The sequence below is a fragment of the Equus asinus genome, chromosome 3 (assembly GCF_041296235.1).
Source record: "Equus asinus isolate D_3611 breed Donkey chromosome 3, EquAss-T2T_v2, whole genome shotgun sequence".
Taxonomy (NCBI): domain Eukaryota; kingdom Metazoa; phylum Chordata; class Mammalia; order Perissodactyla; family Equidae; genus Equus; species Equus asinus.
Window position 1 is genome coordinate 144,300,024 of NC_091792.1, and position 14,430 is coordinate 144,314,453.

General features: G+C 37.4%; 1 long non-coding RNA gene across 1 annotated transcript in view; it reads right to left on the minus strand.

Annotated features, from left to right (window-relative positions):
• Positions 1 to 498: 498 nt before the first annotated feature.
• LOC139044889 (uncharacterized) overlaps positions 499 to 14,430 on the minus strand; it is a 37,456-nt gene continuing 23,524 nt past the window's right edge. Inside the window, exons 2-3 of the long non-coding RNA XR_011502298.1 lie at positions 13,521 to 13,573; positions 499 to 1,202 (exon numbers count right to left, since the gene is read on the minus strand). This is a non-coding gene — a long non-coding RNA (uncharacterized lncRNA). The remainder of the gene's footprint in view (positions 1,203 to 13,520; positions 13,574 to 14,430) is intronic.

A 14,430-nucleotide genomic window follows, 5' to 3' on the forward strand; every position in this document is an offset into this window, starting at 1 on the left:
AATTTTTTTAGAGTCTCTCCCTACTATACTGATCAAACTTCTTTTTGAATCCGTGAGATCTATGTGTCTACAAGAATTCCCACTTTCACTTGAGCTTGTTTGTGTACATTTCTATTCCTTACAAAAAAGAGAGAAGAGGAAGAAGAAGAAGAGAAAGAGGAAAGAAGGAGAAATAACATACTTAACACTTACATGGGGGCTTACTACACGCCAGGTACTATTCTAACTCCTTTATATACAATAACTTATTCATATCCTTAAACAACTCCACATGAGATAGGTGTTACCATGCATTCACATTCCAGAGCATGGAAAAGCACAGACAGATTAAATAACTTGCCCAAGTTCACACAGCTAGTAAGGAGTGAAGGGGAAGTTTTAACCCAAACAATAAGTCATCTAAAGTCTATGCTTCTCATCACAAAATTATAGCCACTTTCCGCAAATGTCCGTGTATTAGTTTACTAAGGCTGCCATAACAAAATAACACTGACCAGGTAGCTTAAACAACAGAAATTTATTTCTTACAATTCTGACAGAGGCTAGAAGTCCAAGAACAAAGTGTCAATAGATTTGGTTTCTTCTGAGGCCTCTCTTTGGCTTGCAGATGGCCATCTTCTCACATGTCTCATTAGCTTTTACTCTGGGCACACACATACCTGGTATCTCTTTCTCTTCTTATAAGGAGATCAGTCATATGGGATTAGGGCCCCATTCTTATGACTTCACTTAACCCTCATTATTTCTTTAAAGGCCCTCTCTCCAAATATAGTCACATTGGGGTTATGAATTTTGAGGGGACACAATTCAGTTCATAACAGTCTCTAAATTTTCATATGGAAATCTAACCTCAGAAGTCTGGATTCATGATGCCAGAGTAAATCAATTAGTGCAACAAATGTAGAAATCAGTGGAAAACACACGAACAAAAGTACCCTAATTCAGATGTTAATATTAGAGTAGCTAATGGGTAGTTATATAAAAGGTAAGAGCATAAGCATACTATGTATGTACTAATAACTTAAAATTAGATTGAGGATTCTTCAGAACCTATAACCTAGAGAAGTATCCTTGCTCTATTTACATCACTGTGCTTTTGTGAAGAGGAAAAATAATCAGCAAGTATGTATCTGACATTATATGGCTTCCTTCATCCTTCATCTTCCAGCAAGAAGCATTTCTAAATGGACACTCTTCCATGCCTAGAAAAAGAAGAAAAAAAGAGAAAGAAAAATTAATTTCATGGTCTACAAGATTTATTGCACTGAGAATTTGAGTCAAATTGTAGGCTTAAAGAATTATAATAAGGTTCATAACCCTATTATCATCCCAAGCTATTGTCCTGAAGGCTCAAATTTTGTTTTCTAAAAATCTGTGAGGTATGAGGGATATTTTCAGGAAAAAGTTTACTTTGTTTATAATTTTTTAAATGTATTTATTGTCCATATCTTAGCTCTAATCATTGTTTTGCAAGTTAGTCATTTATACATTCCCAAAATGTGCATGCCCTCAGTGCTGAGCTTAGCACTCTGATCTTTGTAAACCTCTGAATGTGTCATTTTCAGTAGAGATTTTCTTTTTAAACAAATGTATGATTTCCTGTTATGAACAAGTAATGCCAATCGCCCAAAAATGACAAGGAAAAAGAAAGTCAATGCATGTATTAAAAGCAAAGCTTGGCAATATATTATTTCAAAGTCATCTCAAGTAGCTAGTAACTAATTCTGAAATTAAGTAAATTTACATAGCCTAATGCACATTTTCATGTCTTAAAAGAGTTATATAAAGAAATTGACTCTTTGGAAAATGTCATGCTTTGGACAATCATTTAAATTAATGTTCCATAAATGAAAATTAATCTTATTTAGCAGATTAATTCATATAATTAGTTTACATACACATGATTGGAACAATAAAATGCTCTCGGTCATGTAATTGTTCATATTTAGAATATTAAGTTAATGACCTAGTTTTTAAATTTTCAAATGAATTGTCTAATAATTATTTGTTATTTACTTAGCGTATATTTTCATTGCTAAATTTGGATTTCTACTTGGAAAGCTCAAATATAGTTTGTTTAATGGAAGGAAGAAGATAAAACATTTAGGTAAATGTCAGTATAGTTGAATATGTAAATCTTGGAAATAGATGCAAAGGATTTGACTCCTTTCTGACAGCACCCTAAAGACTAAAAAAGAAAAAATATATCATCTTAAAAGCCTTATCCATGCAGAGCACAGACTTATTAGAGTTCTGTTTGAATCTGACTCTAAAATCTATGGCAATTCTATATCATTTGTCTCTGACAGTCATATCACCAGGGAAGAATTGATCTATCAGAGCTACTTTCTTTTCCTCTTCATTCTCTCTCCTATCTACTATTATTCTTTCTCCTTTTCTTCTTCTGCTTTTCCACTTTCTTTTCATTCTTTTTTTCCCTAACGCCAAAAACACTTACTTAAACCACAGCTACCACAACTGACATCCTAGAGTTCATAATTAAAGGCCTTTTCTTCATAGAAATATCTATCCTAGCCATGGCAGGAAGTAATGGATTTTGGAATACATGATAGTTCTAATCCAGAGTGTTTCTGGGGCTGGCCCCATGGCCGAGTGGTTACATTCGTGTGATCCGCTGTGATGGCCCAGGGTTTCACCAGTTCGGATCCTGGGTGTGGACCTACCACCGCTCATCAGGCCATGTTGAGGCAGCATCCCACATAGCACAACCAGAATGACCTACAACTGGAATAAAACTATGTACTGGGGACTTTGGAAGAAGAAGAAGCAAAAAAATTTAAAAAGTAAAATAATAAAATAATCTAGAGTTTTTCTAACATCATGCAAGAAAATTCAAATAAGTAAAAATTAGTCGTACTTCAAGTTTATTCCATGAAAAAAATTAAATACTGAAAATATGGAGATGTCATTTTCAAGTTCATTATTTTAAGGCCTTTTGAAAGGCTTTAAATGAAGCCTTTAGAAAATAATTTGATTCACTTCTCAGAAGGTAGCTCTGATAGGTTCAGCTGTGTCTTCCCAAAATTTATATGCTGACGTCATAACCCACAATACCTCAGAATGTGACCTTATTTGAAGATAGGGTCTTTACAGCATCTATCAAGTTAAGTGACATCATCAGGGCTGGCCCTAATCTAACTGGTGTCCTTAGAAAAAGGGGAAATTTGGAGACACACACCATGCACACAGGGAGAATCCTATGTGAACATCAAGGCAGAGATCGGAATGATGCCTCTACAAGTCAAGGAATACCAGGGATAGCCAGCAAACTACCAGAAGCTAGGGTATAGACAGGGAACAGATTCTTCCTCAAAACCCTTAGAAGGAACAAACCCTACCAACACCTTCACCTTGGGCTTCTAGCCACAAGAACTGTGAAACAATACATTTCTCTTATTTAAGCCTCTCAGTTTGCAGTACTTTGTTACAGCAGGCCTAGCAAACTAATACAGTAGCTAACTTCCACGTTTTTTCCATTTTGTAACTTTGGGGCTTCTAATTCTGATCATGTTTTCATTTGGCTTAAAGACTCATGACTACTAAGGGTAAAAAGAATCAGATTGACAGGAGAAGTAGAAAGTGAATCTTTATTCACAATTGGATTGTCAAGGTCTAGCCTACCTTCAGAGTGGAAAATCTCAACAATCCAGGCATCACAGAATCAGTTCTACCACATTATAACAAACTATCTGGTATTACTGATACATTTCAGCTTTATTGTATCAAAAGAGCACAGTCTCAGAATTTTAAAACAAGATTTGCCCCAGAATGCAAGGACAGTACAACATCCAAAAATCAGTTAATTAATACATCACATCACTAGAATAAAGGACAAAAACTACATGATCTTCTCCACATAGAAAAAATCATTCAGCAAAAACCAATAATTTTTCATGATAAAAACAATCAACAAACTAGGAATAGAGGGGAACATCCTCAACTCAATAAAAGGCACCGACAAAAAAAACACAGCTAACATCATGCTTAATGGTGAAAGTTTGAATGATCACACTCACACTTCCCAGTTTCAGAATTCAGTACAAAATTAGTGATCAAGACAATGTGATACTGTAACAATAAACATATAAGTTTCTTGGAATAGACTAGGGAGTCCAGAAATAAACACTCACAGTTATGGTCAACTGCTTTTTGACAAGGGTGCCAAGACAATTCAATGGGCAGAATACTCCTATGAACAAGCAGGGCTAGGATAACCAGACATCCACATGTAAATGAAGTTGGAACCATTCCTCATACCATATACAAAAATTAACTCAAAATGGATCATAGTCTTAAATGTAAGAGCCAAACTATAAAAGTCTTAGAATATGGGAGTAAATCTTCATGACCTTGGATTAAGCAAAGCCTTCTTAGATATAACATCAAAATTATAAGCAATAAAAGAAAAAATAAGGAAAATTAGACTGTATTAGTCAGGATTCTTGGAAGAAACAGAACCAACAGGATATGGATATGTACATACATACAGTGTGTACGGAGAGACAGTGAGAGAAAGAGAGAAAGAGAGAGAAAGGAATTGACTTATGCAATTATCAAAACTAAGAAGTTCCAAGATCTGCAGTTGGTAAGCTAAAGACCAGGAGAGCCTATGGCGTACGTTCTAGTCCAAAAGCTGGCAAGCTTCAGAGCCAAGAAGAGCTGATGTTCCAGCTAGTGTCCAAAGGCAGGAAAGGACCACTGTCCTAGCTCAAGCAGTAAGGCAAGAAGAATTCCTTCTTACTCAAGGGAGGGTAAGCCTTTTTGTTCTATTCAGGTCTTCAACTGACCACTCACATTAGTTAGGGCAATCTGCTTTACTCAATCTAGCTATTCAAGCATTAATATCATCCAAAAACACCCTCACAGACACACCCAGAATAATGTTTGACTAAATATCTGAGCACCTCCCCATGACCCAGTCAAGTCGATATAAAATTAACCATCACAGAGATTTCATCAAAATTTAAAAATTTTGTGCTGTAAACATTACAATCAAGAAAGTAAGAGAGAATTCACAAAATGAGAGAAAATATTTGCAAATCATATATCTGATAAAAGACATATCCAGTAAAGAATTCATAACTCCATAATAAAAAGATAAATAACAAATCTAAAACGGACAAAGGATCTGAATAGACATTTTTCCAAATAAGATATACAAGTGGCCAACATGCATATGAAAAGGTGATCAACATCATTAGCCATTAGGGAAATGCAAATCAAAACCACAATGAGATGCCATCTTATATCTACTAGGGTGGCTACAATAAAAAAGAAAGGCAAGAGTTGAAGAGGATGTAAAGAAATTGGAAGCTTCATAATTGCTGGTGGGAATGCAAAACGGTTCAGTTTGGCATTCCTCAAAATTTAAATATTGGAGTTATATCACGTGACCTAACAATTCCACTCCTAAATACATCCACACAAAACCTGTACACAAATATTCATAGTGGTGTTAGACATAAGAGCAAAAATAATGGAAATAACCCAAATTGACATCAACTAATGAATGGATAAATAAAACAAATGTACCTATACAATGAATCTTATTCAGCAATAAAAATGAGTGGAGCATTCATACATGCTACAACATAAAGGAATCTTGAAAACATGTTTAGTGAAAAAAGCCAGTCTCAAAGGCCACATATTGGGATTCCATTTATGTGAAATGTCCAGAAGAAGCAAATCTATAGCGAGAAAGTAGATTAGTGGTTGCCTAAGGCTGAGGTGGGTTGTAGGTAAGGGATTTCTTTTGGGAAGGATGAAAATGTCCTAAAATTGATTATGGTGTTGGTTGTGCAACACTGTGAATACACCAAAAGCCATTTAATTTTGCACATTAAATGTATGAATTGTATGACATGTGAATTACATCTCAACAAAGCTGTTAACAATTTAAAAATAAAATAAAATACATGTTGAAGCTATTTACAATTGGCTTGTCCCATTTACAAGGACTTGCATTACAGAAAAGGAGAGTTCTTCTCATCCAGGACCATCTCCCAGATCCTCAACACATCAAAATTTTAAACATTTTTTTGTACTTCAGTATGTCCAAGATGCTCGTCAAGATCTGTCTTGTGATCTGAAGGAGAGAAAGTTCCCTGAGACAGCCTGATGCTCCTCAGGGCAGGGGGAAGTTAATCTTATCTAAATTACCAAACTTCAAAAGGGATAGTTTAACATACATTTGGAAGAGGTCACAGGATGTATCCAGGGGAGTAAAACATTAAGAATCTCTTTGTTATTTGAGAATTTTAACTTTTAAAATATTTGATATGTGTCTCTGTTGTTTAGAAGAGGACTGATAACCCTGTCCGTCTCCCCTCTGGAAATTTACAAATCCACATAGTTCACCAGATATTCTTTTTTTCCCACAATAGATTCTTTAACTATAGATATGTCTTTCCAAGGATTATCCTTTCTCACCATCATTTCCAAGGTTACTTGAGGAAAATGGACTCGGTGGGGCAGTAGGAAGGAACATCTCTACAGGAAGAAAACCATAAATTCAAGGAAGGTAAATACAATCATGGAGTCCCGAGTGGTTTTCTAGTTTATATAGTAGTTCTGGAGTTATCTGCGCTGTGTCAACAGGCAGGTCTTTGAAATTTGGTGTAACCACATGGTATCCTCTCTTTCTTCTAGTCTAGAACTGCGTGCTATAGAGAGGTGAAAACCTGAGGAATTCCTTCCACTCCTGCCTTTAGTTCTGGGCAGTAAGGGCCCTTCTCCAAGGCCCAGTGTTTCAAAAGACCACTGTGCATCACAAAACACTCCAACCGGTCCAAAGCATTAAAGAGCACTTGGACTGCTGCATTGCTGATGACCACAGCCCTGCTGCTGCCAGGGGCTAAGCAGCCTCTCCCGTGAATAACACTGTCAGGGCCCAGGGAAAGGCTTTTCCTCATCTCTTCCTTTATGTCTTTGGTGCTAGGGACAGGGAAGAAAATTTGTGATCTTAAAGCTGATGATGCTGGAGACAGACAATGCTGCAGAGTGCAGAACTGATTTCCTCTAAGAGAGTCAACAAGTTAATCTATCAGATCCTTCCTCTCAGCGTGAAGGCCATAGATACTTGCACAAGAATGTATCATCTTCTATCAGTGTTCCACTACGTGCTTCAGGAAGTACTTAAGAATTAATTAGCATAGTATTTGCAACATTGCAGATGGCTTCTGATGGACATTTTGGAATAGTAATTAACATCGCTCTGAAATTTGCATTATGTAATTTGAGACATAATATGTGTGAAGCTTGACGATAATCTTTACATTAGCAATTTGATGGACAGTGAGTACAAGGAATGTGAACAGTTTTATTTTTGCTAATATATTAAAAATGATAATTATATTTTCAAAAATGAATAAATTTCAACTCTAATAATTTTGAGTTAAAATGTTGATGTTTATTATACTTGTATTTCTATTTCAGTTTTGAATAATTGAGAATAAAAATAACTTTTTGAAAACTTAATTTTTTAATATTTTATATTTATTTCATTTTGTATGAAAATATATTGAAATGTATTCATTTTGAATACAATAGGAATGTTTACTCTTTTACATAATTGCTATTAATAGAACACAACTCAAGGGGAAAATAGTGATTATAATAACATAATTATTGACATTGCTAAAATGGAAGCAAAAAAATAAATTTCATGGAATAAATACATAATAATCTATGAGTTTTTATTTATCAGTCTTCCTCCCATCAAGACAACATCCAAACATAAACAATTAATAAATTGAGTTGTCTTTACTATTTTGCTAATAATTATATAAAAACCGTAGTTTTACCATATTTTTGAGTTTCTTATTGCAAAGGTGCATCTGTCCAGGTAGGCAATTAGAACATGTCCTACGTAATAGTTTGTGAGTTTAGTTTATAACCTCTAAATATTTAGACCTACAGAAAATAGGCCTGCATTTGTGCTTTTGCTTTAGGACCCATAAATGCTAGAGTCAAGACTATTCCCTTCTAAACTGGAAATCTCAAAGGTCATTTTTTATTTGTACCTTGTTTTGGTGGGGGTTGTAACATAGTTTTCTTCCTTTTCCGTAGCTCTCCCGCTCATTGCTCAGAGCAGACTTTCAATGAGATTTACGTGTCCACAGGCATGGTCTGCTGCACCATACAGTTACGGGGTGCAGAGGACCCAGCCAGCCAGGGGCAAGGAAGATCTATCTCTGGAATTGCTTTATATAGACCCTGGCTGCAGAGAAGTTTGCTATGGAGTCCGGTGTTGGCCAACCCACATTCATCCTGAAAATGAACTTGAAATGGTGATAGATCTTTGACAGTGACAGCAACCTGCCCACTAGGTGTTAGAGGGGCACAGTGGGAATAAGAGCTGGAACCAGCAAGTCCCATCTCTTGATGATGTCGTATGGTCTCAGCCCCATAGTCCTTTGAATTACAACTCTCATGTTCACCATATCAGTTGGAAGTACTTCAGGCCTTTACAGCCCGTGTTGTTGAAAAGTTACTATATTAGTTTGCTATAATAAATTAGCAACAAACAGTGACCAAGAACATAAATTTATCCTCTCACAGTTCTGGATGCCAGAAGTCAGAAATCAGCTTCACTGGGCCAAAACCAAGTGTCCACAGGGCCATTGGACCTCCAGAGGCTGTAGGGGAGAATCCATTCCTGGCCTCTTCCACTTTCTGGTAGCTGTTGGTATGTCTTGGCTTGTGGCCTTATCATTCCAAGAAAGGCCAGCATCTTCAATTCCCTCTCTCCTCTGTCTTCACATAGACTTCTCCTCTGTGTGTAGTAAAATCTCCCCCTTCCTCCCTCTTATAAGGATACCTGTGATTGCATTTAGGGTCCAGCTGGATAATCCAGGGTTCTCTCCCTACCTCAAGATTCTTAATGTAATCATATCTGCAAAGACTCTGCCATGTAATGTAACATTTATGGGTACCAGGGATTAGGACCTGATATTGTTGGAGGGACCATTTTTTAATCAATGACAGGTACATAGCCCTTTCTTATTATCTCATAGTGTTTCAATTCTACTTTTTCAGAGTTCTTGAGGTGGTATGAGATAATTAAAAATTATCTTTTAGGTCTATACATAATTATAGAAAATTTGCCCATAAAATGAGAACCTTAGTCTTAGACTATGCTAAGAAAAACTCCTAGCAAGTATTCTTGGAACTTCATTTTTTGCTACAGTAAGATATTTGCTTTCTGGCAGGGAAAAGCCTAGAGCCATCTAGAGAACAGGCATACAATTACTACGACATGGGAGTATCCAATCTACTAGGGAACGTCAATCAAGTCAGTTTTCAGGTGGATAAGGAATCTTACCTTCCCAATGGTTTCTGCATAATACTTGGCCTGGCTTCTCTGAATTACATGCAGCAAAAGTGGGGCAGCGTGTACAATCAGAAGCTGCTGTGTTGGGAAATCCAGATCCAGACCAATCATTTTCTCCTTCTTCTATTATCTCACTTTTGCCTATGGGTGCCACCAACTAGGATGCCTGGATGACAACAGGAATGAGAGTCCAGGGGGCCATGGAAAGACCACGTGGGAGTAGCCAGAGGTGTGAAAGGTGGAGGAAGCTGGTCTCAGACATCCAGGCAGCATTTTACATGTCAGTGTCCATGTTATAGGTTATTCAGTGCTAGTCCATTTAGGCTGCTATAAAAAATATACCATAGGCTAGGTGGCTTCATCAACAAATATTTATTTCTCACAGTTCTGGAGTGTGGGAAGTCCGAGATCCAGGCACTGCAGATTCAACGTCTGATGAGGACACACTTCCCAGTTCATAGGGAGCCATCTTCTTGCTGTGTCCTCACATGGCAGGCGGGCAGAGCTCGTTGGGGTCTCTTTCATAAGGGCATTGATCCCATTCATGAGGACTCCACCCTCATGACCTAATCACCTCCAAAGACCCCACCTCCAAACACCATCACATTGTGGGTTAGGATTTCAACATATGAATTTGGCGGAACACAAGCATTCAGTCAGGGCGTGGAGAATGAAATAGGGGTGCCAGTGTCAACAGTAGAAGTTCTGTGACCGAACAGTTTAGCAGTTCCCTCACTTTGAGCATTTGCTTTTAAAAACTTCGCTTGCCTGATTTAAGGGAAAAGAATCCCAAATGCTCAACAACTCTGATAAATCCAATAAATGAAAGACTTTTAAATGCAATGAACCTAAGTTCTCTTAGCTATTTCATTGCTGAGAATTACTCATAAGATTTTACTTAAAATCATAGTCTAAATCTATTTCTTAAATATGTATTTCAAATTATAGCTAAAGGGCTATGAATATAGTAGGCTACTACTATACATTATGGTACATGAAATTTCAAATATACACAGCTATTTTCTTAATCAAAAATGTTAACGCATGACTCTGATTCTTTTATATGTTTTAATACCTAATTTTAAACCCTTCCAGTCTCAAAATTTTAAATCTTAAGGTTGAGAGCAACCATCCTAGTTCATGGATGTTGTCACAATGACAGTGCTCTTTTTTAGGGGACTACAAATTCTTTCTCATTGTATAATATATAGCACTTCTTTATCATGTTAATTACTTATGCTCTGGATCACCATACCGAAATCTGCAGTGATCCTCCAAATTAGTACTATTTTGACCCAATAAGAGTGTGGTAGTTTTAAAATATATCCACAAAGTCTTTGATTCTCCTTCCTTTAAAATTTGAAGCTTAATTCCCTTCCTCTTGACTGAGGCTCAGCTTAGTGATTCACTTCTAACAAAAAGAACATAGAGGAATTGATGCTGTGTGAACTTCCAAGAATAGATCATAAAAGGCACATGGCTTTCTACCTGCTCTGTCTTGGACCACTCACTCTGGGGGGTGTTAACTGACATGTTGACGTGACACTCAAGCAACACTATGGAGAGGTTCACATGGCCAGGAAATGAGGCGTCCTGCCACCGGCCAAGGGCTCCTTGAGAGAGTTGTTTTGGAAATGGATCCTCCAGCTCCTGTCAAACATGCAGATGACTGCAGATCTGGCTGACATCTTTTTTTTTCTTTTTTGAGGAAGATTAGCTGTGAGCTAACTACTGCCAATCTTCCTGTTTTTGCTAAGGAAGACTGGCCCTGAGCTAACATCCATGCCCATCTTCCTCTACTCTATATGTGGGATGCCCACCACAGCATGGCTTTTGGCAAGCAGTGCCATGTCTGCCCTGGGGATCCAAACCGGCGAACCCTGGGCTGCCGAGAAGCAGAACGTGCAAACTTAACCACTGAGCCATCGGGCTGGCCCCATGGCTGTTATCTTGACTGCACTTTCATGGGAGACTCCAAGCCAGAACCTCCCAGCTAAGTTGTTCCCAGATTTCTGACTCTCAGAGACTGTGGGAGATAACACATATTTATCATCTTTAGCCCTAAAATTTGGAGTAATTTGTTATACAACAATAACTAACTAATATAACTAGACCAAATCTTCCAATTTTCCTGGTGGAGGATCAAGGATATACCTTGCATCTTAGAACTGCATATGATGAACAAGAGAACAGTTCAAGTAAATACAGGCTGCTGAGACTTTGCCTGAAATATTATTTGACTCAGGATCAAAATGTAAGACAATTTTTATACATATTCTTATTTCAGTTACAAATAAACCAAATGTAGAACTCAGAAGCCACTGGATATATACAAATATCTATTATTTTAATGTTATATAAATTCACACTTGCCAGTTAAGAATGTTATCAAATATTAACCAGAGTATGTCAAAATAAAATACAATTACATTTTTAAAAACAGGAATTTATGTCAGATATTACATAATTATATCATACTGTTAGGCTGAATTGTGTCCCACCAAAATTCCTATGTTGAAGCCATGATCCCTGTTACCTCAGAATGTGGCTATATTTGGCAATAGGGCTTTTAAAGAGGTAATTAAGGTTAAATGAGGCCATATGGGCAGGTCCTAATCTAATCTGACTGGTGTCCTTATAAAAGAAAATTTGAACTCACAAAAGAGACACTACGGAGATGTACACTCTGAGAAAAGCCACGTGGGGACTCAGTGAGAAGGTGGCCATCCACAAGTCAAAGAGAGGGGCCCCAGAAGAATCTAAACCTGGTGACGCCTTGATCCTGGACTTCTAGCCAGAACTGTGAGAAAATCAATTTCTGCTGTTTAAGCCACCCAGTCTGTGATATTTTGTTATGCCAGCCCTAGCAGACTATATACATACCCAAGAAAGGTCAAGAGAAAGTTCTCTATGCATTCTTAAATTTTCCAGGTTACCTGAGTCCTGCTCAAAACATTTCACATAAAATATTAATTTTAGGGTGAAATTTTAAAACACATGAAATCAAATATACAATGCTCCAAACATACAATGTCATATTTTCTAATAACTATACTTATTACTACAGAACTGGTGGGTTTCTCAATTTTGAAAATCAGATTTTGAAATATAAAGCATAACTATTATTATTATTTTGTTTGTTTGGGTTTTTTTTGGTGAGGAAGATTGGCCCTGAGCTAACATCTGTTGCTAGTCTTCCTCTTTTTGCTTGAGGAAGATTGTCACTGAGCTAACATCCGTACCAACCTTCCTCTATTTCATGTGGGATGCCACCACAGTGTGGCTTGACGAGTGGTTCTGGGTTCACGCCTGGGATTGGAACCCATGAACCCTGGCCTCTGAAGTGGAGCACGTGAACTTAATCACTACACCACTGACCTGGCCCCTAAAGCATAATTATTTTTAAAATATCCCAATTTGGAATAATTTTTGTGGGAAATAAATGAGATTCAAAAATAAGTCTTTCAGATAAACAAATACATGGACAAAGAGAACAGATTAGTGGTTACCAGAGGGGAAGGGGGTTGTGGGCTGGGCAAAAGGGGTGAAGGGGCACACAGATATGGTGACAGACAAATAACAATGTACAACTGAAATTTCACAATGCTACAAACTATTATGACCTCAATAAAAAAACATAAGTCTTTCAATCCAAAAGAAAGTTTGTTTGGTCCAACTCTCCCCTTCCTCTACCCGCTATTATCGCCATTCTGAAATCTGGGCTTCTGCTACTGGGCAAGATTTTTTCTTAAGTTGTGGTAAAATAACACAAAATAATACAATGTAAAATTTGCCATTTTAACCTAGACAAGATTTTAAAGCAACATTTTTTTTGTTCCTTTTATGACCCTCACTTTAGGCCAAACCTTTTGTCAATTAATTGGCCTACGGTTTGTTCTTAGCTGCCAAAAGTTAAATTTATCACGTTTGAATTTAAAATTCTGTGAGAAAAATAGAATGTTGTTGTAAAAACAGTTTATTCCCTATATTTTTTTAGTGTCATACAGGGGCACTCAAGTATCTTACCAGGTGTTCACTCATTCTGTGTCGTATAGCTTAACTCACATCCAGTTTCTTAACACATTAAAGCTAAAGTTTTTTTGTGTGTTTTTGGGGTTGTTTTTAATACCCAGTCTGCCCAAGAACTCCCACTCCCTTTAAGACTTGCCTTGTGATCAGCAGAGGAGGAGGCCTCATGACCCTCAGCAAAGTTGAGATATCCTGGCGTTCAGCAAGGAACAGGGAGAGAAGAATTCATTATCATAAATTGGTAAACTTCAAAAGGCCATTTGAAAGGTGTATTGACATCACTTATTGGAAGAGTTTATAATACTTACTAGGTAAAACATTTAGAATCTATAAAGAGATTACAGTATTTGCCCCCAAAATAAAATATTGATGATATATAAAGGGGTCACATAATTGTCCAGGGAGCAAGTCATTAGGGATCCCTTTATTCTTTGAGATTTTTAAATTTTGCAATATGTGACACCAACTTTTGTTGATTGTAGAGTGTCCTACTTTTCCTCTTGAGTTTCCCTTTGCCATGTAAATTGTAAGCCAATTAAAAGTCTTTGCACCCAAAGCTTCCAACATGGAAAAGCAAAACCCACAAATACAGGAGTCTTCAAAGAATGGATCATTTAACCCCAATCCACGTGATATATCAGGCATTCATGTACTACATTAAGAAGTGCTCACGAAAACATTCAGGGTCTTAGGATTTAAAAATCATCTGGTTTTCTTCTTGAGGATTCTGGCTCAGTTATTTTCCGGCCTGACCACAGCCAATTACAAAGGCTCTGCCTGGCAGGCCTCACAGAGGAAAGCTGCCCTCCCCTCACCAGCCTTGGTTCACAGCCAGCGCAGGGCAGTCTCTGAAGGGAGTTGCAGTCAAGGACTCAGGCCCCCCTGGCTGGTCATGCTCTTCCGCTTATCTTCATTCCTAGCCCAAGCGCCTTATTCCTAGGTTTCTTTATCTGAGGCCTTTGGCCGAGGTCCTCTTCAGGCGCCTCTGCCAAGGCTTTCTTATGGGGCAAAGGGGAAAACCTTGAACACCCTTTCCACCACTCTCAGTA